Genomic DNA, 11,201 nt, shown 5'->3' on the forward strand with positions numbered 1-11,201 from the left:
TATCCCAGCTCATTCTCCACAGGAAGGAAATGGCACCAAGAACTGCCTAAAGTTCACCATGAACTACAATCCCCCACTCTGTGTGTAAAGAACACATACAGTGTTATTTTAGAAATGTGTTTAGAATGTGTTTTTGTAGTACTTGGCTGTGGGGAACACACAGGGGATGGGAGAAACTGGCTATAGAGAAACTGCGCTTTGGGGGACCCCGGGGGACTCTGGTTTCAAAATGGAATTTATCCTCAAATCCAAGATTATAGATTTTCTTTCAAACTGCATTCCCCACATGGTTTAGAGAATGCTTGAAAAAAGAAATTGCTCTTCATGTTTTGATTGACATTAAAACCCTGTGAAAAGTTTGGAACTTGATGTCTCCCGGACCTTTCCTCACTCTTACCCAGAGCTGTCCCAGGGAAAGAGACTCACAGGGCACTCACTCTGTTCTCATGCATCACTACTCAAGAAATTGCCCCAATACTTAGAAACACAAGGACTGCTTGGTGAGTCTCAAGCCCAAGCCATCATAGTCTACCGCATAGCCTAAAATGGAAGCAGTCACCTGGAGCTTCTAGTCCTTAATATGAATATTATCTTTTAAATGATCAGACTTATTCTTTATTTTGCAGGGCCCCTTGTCTTCAGGGAGTTCTAGCCACGGGTGTCTGGTTTTGACTAACACTAAGGGGCTGCACTGTTTCCGTTTACAACTCCATCTACACAGCCTGATTACCAGAAGGGATCTGTGAATACCAAGCACTTTGTTCTCCTCTACTTTTTTGACCATGTATTGCCATGGCACCGAAACTCCCCCGCCCTTTACAACCAGCTCTTTCTAAAAGGAATTACCGACTGATACCAACTTGTGCTACTATTTGAGATGCCCAAATACGTCTGTCTGGAAATAATAACCCCTCTTCTTTTTTCTGGAACGTTCTCCCCACTTATATCTTTCTTGACCCTTGGGGCATACTTTACAACAGAAATGAAGATTTCTCAAGAAATATTCTGGTAGGAAGTTGACCATGGTTTGTACAAACACACCCACCCATGCATGCATTCTCTTGCCTCTCAGTTTTTATAGAAAACAGATTCGGTAGGCATCTGCCTGAGCAGATGAGCGACACTAGCCCCATCGGCTGTGGGCACTAGTGGGAGAACTCTCATCTTATTTTTTTACATCTCTGAAAGCCCACTTCTAAAATCCTGGTAACAGAGTAACAGAAATGTATTTAGCTAAGAACAACAACAACAAAAATCATTTTTTTGTCTTAACAATCTAAAAAAAAATTGTTGCTGTTATTTTTTTAATCAAAACCTGAGACATGTTTAAATTTCTACTAGTAGAAAATGGAGAAGAAACTGCCCGAGGGACCGACCACCAGAACCCACTCTCTGGCACTGGCCTGAGGATACCAGGTATGCAATCCATGTCCCTCTTGAAAACATAATTGTATCCTAGGCAAAGTCACTCATGCTCCCTGAACATGTCACTATGAGATCTTTCCTCTTGTCCCATTTCTAGAAACACGTTGACCTTCTGGGAACATCCCCAGGCTGGCTTTGGGAGTTTACGTGGTGTGCTGTCTGCCTCGAAAGATTTTGCATATCCATCAACGTTAGCCTGGAATGTTGCCTGAAACCTGCAGAGCGGCTCCGGCTTCCCTGAAGGCGGAAAAAGAAAGACCCTGTGTCCTACCTCTCAAGCAGCGGCTTCTTCCCGAGCAGGACGTAGCGCTGTAGGAAAGGAAGCCGAGGTCCCTTTAAGCAACACAGCCAGAGAGCAAGCAGGCAGGCAGGCCTCCTAATGCACACTGCTCTATTCAATAAAACTGCAGACCGCCCTTCCTTGGCCCCTCCCAGAAGTCCATGCTAAGTGAACGCATATCCCTTATGTTTACAGTCAGCAGGCGGTGGTATGCATTGTCCTGTAGTTTTTCTAATAGGCAGCCAATGACGACACCCGGGCCAAGGTGATGCTGTCTGCCCGTGCAGATGCCTGTCATTCCCTAGGCATGCTCAGGACATCACTCATCAGAAAAACCAAGTCCTAAAAAGCTTGAAACTGTGAGCAGGCTGCCAAAACCAGCCGGCTCCATGCCCTTTTTTGGTTATCCTAAGCAGGGCCTCCTGGAAGCGGATCCATTGTCAGGAACAATCATAAGAAACGTTAATCTTGGAGAAAGAGGCTGTCTTGCAGAACACAAATAGAACTTTTAAAAGAAAGTACAGTTCATGAAACAAGAAGTGGACAGTTAGTTGTACTTACGTGGGGGGAGGTTGGAGGAGGGAGTGGGGGGAGACGTTTTAGTTGAGGAAGCCTTAATAGCGTATTTCTTTTCAAAGTAGTTGCATTACAAAATGAATTTAAATCATTCAGCAAGTTAAAAACCTGAAGCGGATAAGACTCAGGTCTGCTGTCCAGGCTAAGTGCTGGCCAAGAACATGTCTGTGTTATGAAAACAACTGACAAAAAATATAAATACAATGTATCAGTCTTCTTAGTAGATAATGCTGGCCAGAATAAAGGCAGGGTGAGCAGCTTGGCCAGATGGGGCCCTATGGTTTACATAGCTCTATTGGTTTCCCCCATCAACACCCATTTTCCTTTGGGTCCTCAGTCTTGGCAATGGGGAATTGTACTAGAAATGAGTGTGGATGGGGAGACCAACACGTGCCTTGGGACAGGCACAGCCAGCCACATGTGCACTCACAGGTGATACAGATGCTCTAGTTCTAGGAAGCCTGTGCTAGGGGAGAGTCAGCATTTGTAGCTGCTGAGCTACAATGCAGGTCACTGGCCCACACATGCATCCAATTGTGGTCTTGTATTTTTTGGAATTCATTCAGTCAGTACTTAGTTTTTAAGAAATTGGAATGCTTACTGTTTGTCAGGCCTGGGGCTAAGCACAAAATCCATGTTTCCTTATTGGTATGTATTTAGACACTGTCTCATCATTAACCAAAGAAGCTTTAAATATTTTCCCTGGCTAATTACAGATCCAGAAGCTTAATCAACACACACAGTCTTACTGCAAAGCCCTTCTCTACTCATGAAGATCTGACCAAGAAGTTGTCTCTACTGAGGAAGCAGCCCTTGCCCTTTGTGCTTCATTGACGTTGGAAGCAGCTGGTCCACAGCGGTGAGTTTCTTCTTCAACCCTTGGTTATTAACAAGTCGTCCAGAAGTATCTACATGGACTCTCTGTGCTACTTAGAAAAGTGACATAGCCCCTCTGCTCTACTTGCCTTCTTCTACTCTACAGCCTCCAGAAGCCACAGCAAAAGACTACTGGACCCAGGGAGATGTGGGCTTCAAGCATTCCCAATCAGAACTCAGAATGTACTTTCCCAGACAAGCAAAATAACTAACTGGTCGGTGGGAATCATGTTGTCAATATTGCATTTCAAGTTCACTGGAGCTCAACCAGGCACCAGTGAACATAATCATTTACAAAACTCTTCTTTGGGGGAAATCTTTTCTGATCCCAGATAAATAATTTGAAAATAAACTTGTTTTGGAACATAGCCAGTTTTGCAGCTAGGGGAATTCTGTATCAGGCTGTGTAGCTTGAAAAGACAGAATAATACGTCTTAGTCTGGTAAAGGTCAAACTTGGAGACAACAGCAGACAGACATCAGATTCTTCAAACATCTCAGTTACATCGATATGTCCTCTGCCTAGAGAATTTCCTGGGTGCATGATGTTAGGGCTGGATCATAGAGGGCTTCGTGAAAGAGCTATTTTCCATTGCTGGTCCAAGCAGACAACATCCTAAACAACAAACTCCCCATTTATGCCAGGGATGCACCTCGGGTGATCAGCATCAGGGAAAAATTTTGTAGTTTATGATTTTTTTTTAAGTGCCAACTTTCCAGAGAAAAGGGAAGTTGTGCTACAAAAGAGGAAAACATTATCAACAGGAAACATGGAAGGGATGCACATTTTACATGGTTTGTAGAAGATAAGTGGCTGAATATTTTGGGTTTTGCTTTTTGGGAGAAAGAAGTATGCCTCCCTAGATAAGTCCTCAATATTTCATATATTGAGTAGAGCACTCGGAGAGCTACGATCTTCATTCTATGTATCTGCCGTAGAGCTGTGGAAGAACTATAGGTTGGAAGAATAATTCAACACAAGTCATGTAAAAATACATAATAGAAAAAGTCTTTCTTTGTCTTTAAAACAAAGCAGAAATGTTTAAAAGAAATGAAAAAAAAAAAAAAAACACAACCAAAAACACCACATGCTTGCATATTGCCCAATCTCTGCCATGGGAATCTCACTTTCATAATATTTACTTTTTCCAAAGGTCATTTGTAAACAGCACTAAAAATACTTTAAAAATATATAAATATAAGATTTATGTAGGAAATTCCTGTGGGATATATTTCCACCTGGATCATCCCAGATAAAGACCAGCTTGTCTATCACAGGGCTTGGTCAACCACAATGGATGAAAAGAGACCTTTAAAAACATTTCCATGATTCCTTATGTTTTTTTCCCTTTGGTTCCTAGAACTTGCTGTCATATTGGTCAGTAGCTAGCAACTATATTTTGTTTGTGGCTTGACTTTGAAAAGTAAAAACAGGGCATGTTTTTTATTTGAAACAGGAATCCACTTCCTTTATTTCATGAAAACTAAACATCATTCCAACTTTCGAGAAATCTACTTTATTGAACAGACAAGAGTATTTATTATATTTGGTATTAAAATTAGATCACAAAGTATACACACATACATACCCACAAAATGACAGAGCGGCTGAGAGTTTAAACTAACTGCACTTAAGAAATTAAAGTTTAAAAATCAGCAAATTTTACCTAATAGTATAAAAAAAGAATCAGAGCAGAGATGGTCCAAAATCTGAAAATCTATTGCTATAATATACACTTGTAGTTTAAATGTTTTTAAAAAAAGAAAAGATCATCTCATAAGATGAAAGGTAGTATTTGGTAAAATGAATAATTATTTGTAGTGAAATTCTTAGAAAACTAAGAAGAAGATCTTTCTAAACACATTGAGAGCCTTAGCGGGAATCTATAAAGCACATTGTGTTTCCTAAGGGCATGTTAAAAGTGACTCCATTACAACTACTAAAAAGACAAGACTCACTACTGCCCCTTCCATGAAAGAGAAGGATGAGCCACGGGGTAGGAAAGGAAATGTCTCTATTTACTACGATAACATTATTTGTGTAGAAAATGGAAGAGGATTGTTTTAGTTTGTGTTCTCTTGCCTTGATGAAACAGAAACAAGACCAGCTTGGAGTGGAGAAGGTTCATTTAGTTTAAAGTTTACAGGCCACTGTACAAGGAAACCAGGGCAGGGCAAGACAGGAACCTGGAGACCATGGAGGAATGCTGCTTACCTGCTTGCTCAGCTACCCTGCTTATACAGCCCTGGTCCACCTGCCTAGGGATGGCACCGCCCAGAGTGGGCTGACCCCACCTCCATCAATCAGCAACCAAGAAAATATTCACTACAAGCCTTCAGGTCAATCTGATGGAGGCCATTCTTCTATTGAGGTTCCCTCTTCTTCCCAGGGTTGTCAAATTGACAACCAAGATTAGCCACCACAAGAGCTTCAGACTTACTGCAGTTGATAAAAAGAACTCGGCAAAATTCAGTGCACAAGGATCTAGAGCACCTGTAACCAGCCATCTCTAATTTTTAAATTGGTAAAATATGTGGTTTGTAATTAAAACAAAAGTATACGTTATCCTAAATTAATGTAGCTTAATTAATTAATGTAGTTAAAAAGTCCCCAAACCTAATTTAAGACTACCAAAAACCCAAATAAAGCTGAGCACTTCAGTTCCAGCACTCAGGAGGCAGAGGCAGGAGATCTTTGTGAGTTCAAGGTCAGCCTGGTCTACATAGTGAGTTCCAGGCCAGCCAGGGCCTTGACTCAAAAACAAAACAGAAACCTGTAAGCAAACAAAACAAGGAATGGTAACGCACACCAGTTTTACAAATGAGACTTCAACGCTGTAATGACAGAAAAGTAGTCTACATTAACTTTTGCCAGTTAAATTCCCAGATGCTATAGTTTGTAAAAAACACAACAAAATAGCAAATCTGAAAAGCAGAGATCTCAAAATTGGTAATGTGATTGTCACATAGTAGTTCGGATTAAAGAAAGTGCTACCAGCATAATAGACAAACTAACATACAAAAGTAGAAAATCTGCAAGCAAACCCAAGGACATACACAAAAATAGTAGTAGAAGTATTGAAATCAGATGAAAAATGACTTCTCTACAGATGGTAAAGTCACAATTATGGAGAAACAGTAAATTTGGATTCAAAAGTCTTACATCTCACTGCAATAAACTGGGTGAACAACAAAACTGAAAACGTTGGTGAAAATGATAGGTGAATATTTTAAATAGGATATGAAACAATAAACAACACACAATGAAAATATTGACATGCTAGAGGACACTATTAGACGAGGCAGGCAGACTGAATGAACAAATCTTATTTTTTTCTGTTCCTTCTCTCAACTTGACCAAATGATAGCGAAGAACTGAAAACTAAAGATCAGAAATAAATCCTACAAGGCAATGGGCCCTGGAAAGGAACCAGCAGAGGTCTAGATTCCAGCCAAATTTTGGAATACGGAAAATAGACAGACCAGTTGGTAATTGACTTAACAGCCGAGAAACTGAAATCTGGCCCCGTGGATGGGGAGGCTAACGAAAAGATGCCAATTCCAGCTTCAGATCCAAGGTTTTGAAGTCCTGGGAATTTCTCAAAGTGTGGAGTGGAGCAGAAAAGATGTTCTGTTCAAAATGTCAGGGTAAAATCCAAAGCCCTCCTCTCCCCAGGCACAACCAGGTGAATTTCCTGTCGGAAACAGGAGGTTGGTTTTGTTTATTCTCTGAAGAGAAGTGACAGTCTGGGGTAACAGACACAGCTCTGCAAAGCCTGAACAAACATTCAAGTGAAAACTAACTCCCAGGACCCTTGAAACACCCCCAGGTCCCCTACCCAGCCTCACCCTGCAGGGTTCCCAGCACCCTACCATCTAGGCCTGTCCTCTGTAGAGGACAGCAATCCAGAAGATTCCACTCCAGGGAAACTGGCGTGTCACTGGGGTGGGGGATACCTAGAGGGTCAGACATTTCTGGAACTGACATTTCTGGCTCCTTGTTGTAGGCCTTCGGTGAGTGAGGTGGGTGCAGAAATCTCCAACAGGCTGCTTAAAAGCTCACACTTAAACAGGAGCACCACTTGAAGGGAAGGCTTTGTGCAGAAAGCAAAAAACCATCAACATGGAAATTCAGCTGCTGATGGCTCAGTGGGTCATGGCACCCAAGTTTCATCCCTTAAACACCTTCTCTCAGGCCTGAGACTTTTATATTGTGCATACAGTGTTTCTACACTACAAACACAGTTTCTGCCCTTAAAAAGAAAAAAACTCTCACATTCAGTTACACAGACTATATATGGATCACGACCCACCATGTAAGAAGCTAGATTCATAGCAAAATGAAATGACCATGGTTGACAACAATGAACTATTTTCAAAATAGTCAGACCCACACCAGGCTGACCCCGCCCCCTGACGATGGGCGGGGCACGCACAGGGACGTCAAGCATTACAGACCTGTGTGAGGATTCTGCCCATGTGTGGAACCTCAGTGTGCATGCGCGGTTTCACCTTTGAACGTTCCACCTCCCCCGCCTCTCTCTTCTCTTACTCTTCGCTTCTCCTACCCTTACGCCCACCTCTCTCTCTCCTTTCTTACTCTCTGTTCTTCCATTTCTCTCCCTCTCGCTCTCCCGCGCTTCAGTGTGCTCCCCATAGTTCCATGTCCATCTCTCGAATTTCTAATTTAAGCAAAAGAATAACAAACACTTCAAACATTCCCAACACAAAGACATGATTAATGTGCCATACGTGCCGGTTACCATTATCTGGTCATCATACATTGTGTATGTGAGTGTGTGTGTGTTGAAATGTTATTCTGAGTCCAATAAATACATACAATTTTATTATGTGTCCCTTAACAATAAGAATGTACTTTAAAAATAAAACTGAGGGGCATTTTCAAAGAATGAGAACTGCCTTTTATAAATAAAAAATACTGTGGCAGAAAGTTTTGAAAATTCAAGAATTAAAAAATAAAGTTAAAAAAATCCTGCAGAAAAATAGAAGAAAAAAGCAAGAAAAAAAAGGGAGATAAAAAGGTAAAAATAAAGATAGGTGGGTGAAGAGATGGCTCAGTGGCTAAGGGGGCTTGCTGGGTTCAGTTCCCAGCACCTACACCAGAGGCTCATAGCCATCTGTAACCCAGTTCCAGAGAATCTAACTCCCTCCTCTGGTATCTACAGGCAACATACATACATGCAAGTACACACGTATGCATACACATAAAGTAAAAACTTTAAAACCCAAGGGAAAAAAAAAAACGAAAACAAAAAACTTTAAAACAATTTAAAATTTCAATACCTAGGACACACACACACACAGAGTGTGAGAGAGAGAAGAAAGAGAGAGGGGGGAGGGAGGGAAAGAGGGAAAGAGGGGGGAGGGAGGAAGAGAGAGAGAGAGAGAGAGAGACAGAATAGAGGAAAGCACATAGTGAACACGATTTCCTAAAGCTAGAGGCTACACATTTCTGGATTCAGAAAGCCCACTGGGCTGATACAATGCATGGACTCATTGCTGTGCTCTCAATATGTGCCCAAAAGTTCTGGTATTGGAAATTGAATCCCCCAATTCCTGTGTTAAGGGAACTTGAAGGTGGGGATTCTGGGGGGGAGGGTAACTAGGGTTAGATGAAGCCCTGAGGGTGACTCTCTTAAGATGATATGAGTGGCTTATGAGGAGACTAGCATGCCTGCTCTGCCTCACTATAAGATGTCCTCTGCTACACTGTATGCAGTGAGAAGATGCTTACAGATACCATGCTCTTATGCTGCCAGCCCCTAAGCCAGTGGTTCTTAGCCTTCCCGATGCTGCAACCCTTTAATACAGTTCCTCATGGTGTGGTGACTCCCAAGCATAAAATTATTTTCATTGCTACTTCATAACTGTAATTTTGCTACTGTTATCAATCCTAATGTAAATATCTGATATTTGACCCTGTGGGGTCACGACCCATAGGTTGAGAAACACTGCCCAAGCATACTTCTAGTCTTTATAAGTTATTCTATCTTAGGCACTCAGATAAAGCAATGGGGTGAGACAAAAACATTTGGATCTGAAGTAAACAAGTTCTTGAGGTTACCAGGTCTATTAGAAGTGGGAAAACATTACGGTGGAAGCTAGAAACCTAGAAATGAGAAGTGGGTCAAGAACTAGAGGATGCAAACCCAGAAAAGGAGTGAGGCGGTGGTGGTGGAAGGAATTCCAGGCAAGAACTGTAGAGCTGGGTGAGAAAGCCGCCTTCAAACACCAGGGCTCTGGGAGGGCATTTTAAGAAAAAGCCAAGGAGGAAGGTGAGTTGATGGATGTTGGAGAAAGTCCCAAGAAGAAAATAAATGATTGAGACCTCCATCATTTCAGAAACGACTATTCTAGTTTACTTTCTGTTGCTGTGCTAAAACCCCGACCAAAACCAACTTGGGACGGAGAGGGTTTTCTTTGGCTCCTGGGTCACAGTCCTGTCACCAAGGGAAGCCCACCTCGGGAGCTCAAGCAGGAAACTGGCGTCAGGAACTTAAGCAGAGGTCATGGAGGGGTGCTGCACACTGGCTTGTTCCCCTTGGTTTGCTCAGGTTGCTTTCTTATACAGCCCAGGACTGCCTACCCAGAGGTGGCACTGCTCCAAGTGGCTGGACCCGCCACACCAGTCATCCATCAGAAAAATGCCCCCACCGAGGTAACTAAAGGTTCTTCTGACAGAAGAAATTTCTTAGTTGACATTTGCTTTCCCCAGATGTCCTTACCTTGTGTCAGGCTGACACAACAGCAAAACTAATCAACAAAAGGACCAGACATTTGTATAAGAAAGGAATAGTAACCATTGACAGTATAGCTCAACACAAGGAAAGTTTAGAGTCATAATTATTGATTTCACCAAAACGATGATGTAAAGAGCCTTGGAGGAAAACGGGCAAGAACATGCCCACAGGAGGTCAGTGGGTAGGAATGCTGAAGTTTTGTTTAGTAAGAAGTCAATAGAGAGTCTACTTCTGAGAATTTGAAAATGTAATGAAGAATCAGGGTATTATTCAAGCATATGAAACTAAATCCATAAAAGAATAACAAAATAGTTCATTTTTTTATTTACTCACTGGGCAAATATTTATTGAGTTTCTATCATATGCCAAGGCTTGCTCTAGATGTTACGAACTAAATACACTCTGATGGTGAGGAACAAATAAACACCGACTAATCCATAACAATAAAACATCGCTCAATGGTAAGTACTAAAAATAATTTTAAAAAAACATGAGATAGGTTAAAGGTTAAGAGATAAATAGAAGCTTTCTCTTAAGAACTTTGAAAATAGAGGCATAAATAAAGCAAAGAGCTAGGGAAATGGCCATGTGGTAAGACTCCTTGCTCAGCAAACATCGGGATGTGATTTTGTAACCAAGTACCCACATACAAACCAGGTATGACTGAGCATGCCTGTAATCCCAGCGCTGACAGGTGGAGGCAGGAGGATTCTGAGAGTTCACTGGTCAACCAACCTAGCCAAAACTTGAACTTCAGCTCCAGTGAGGGACTCTGTGCCAAGATAATAATGAGATCAACAGAAGACAATGAACTGCTCTGATCTCTGTTTACACATAGCATGTACACACACACACACACACACACAGAGAGAGAGAGAGAGAGAGAGAGAGAGAGAGAGAGAGAGAGAGAGAGCAAACAAGCGAAAGAGCCAGCAGTGAGACTATATAAAATAAAAGGATCTCCCATCAAGAAGGGGAGATGTATATTAAAATAAAAACCGAGTCCGGATTACCAGGAAGGAGTGATAGCCCATGGCTCATCAAACTGTGTGAAGCTTCTGGGTCCTGGAAAGGACTTTGGGTTTTGTTCTAAGTAAGATGGGGAGCCATTGGATGATTTTGAGCTCAAGGGGAAAAATTACTTTTGCTACCCTGTGTAGAATGTGTGACAAGATTGGAAGAGCAGAGCCAGGAGGAAGCTATTACTTCCTCCAGTCCAAGAGGCACTGCTTTGAGCTGGGTGTTAGAACTTGGGGCCGACAACTATGTATCAAACAGGAGAAT

At 41.9% G+C, this 11,201-nt stretch overlaps 1 protein-coding gene across 3 annotated transcripts in view; it reads right to left on the minus strand.

The window, feature by feature from the left end:
* The window catches only part of Cald1 (caldesmon 1), a 181,449-nt gene extending 179,613 nt beyond the window's left edge, over positions 1 to 1,836 (minus strand). For 2 of the 3 annotated variants that reach the window (XM_027391425.2, XM_027391424.2), the window contains exon 1: positions 1,697 to 1,836. The gene's annotated coding sequence lies outside the window, so the exon portion shown is untranslated. The remainder of the gene's footprint in view (positions 1 to 1,696) is intronic. The other variant, XM_027391427.2, reaches the window with a different exon arrangement.
* Positions 1,837 to 11,201: the final 9,365 nt, after the last annotated feature.

Source organism: Cricetulus griseus (genome assembly GCF_003668045.3).
Source record: "Cricetulus griseus strain 17A/GY chromosome 1 unlocalized genomic scaffold, alternate assembly CriGri-PICRH-1.0 chr1_0, whole genome shotgun sequence".
Classification (NCBI taxonomy): domain Eukaryota; kingdom Metazoa; phylum Chordata; class Mammalia; order Rodentia; family Cricetidae; genus Cricetulus; species Cricetulus griseus.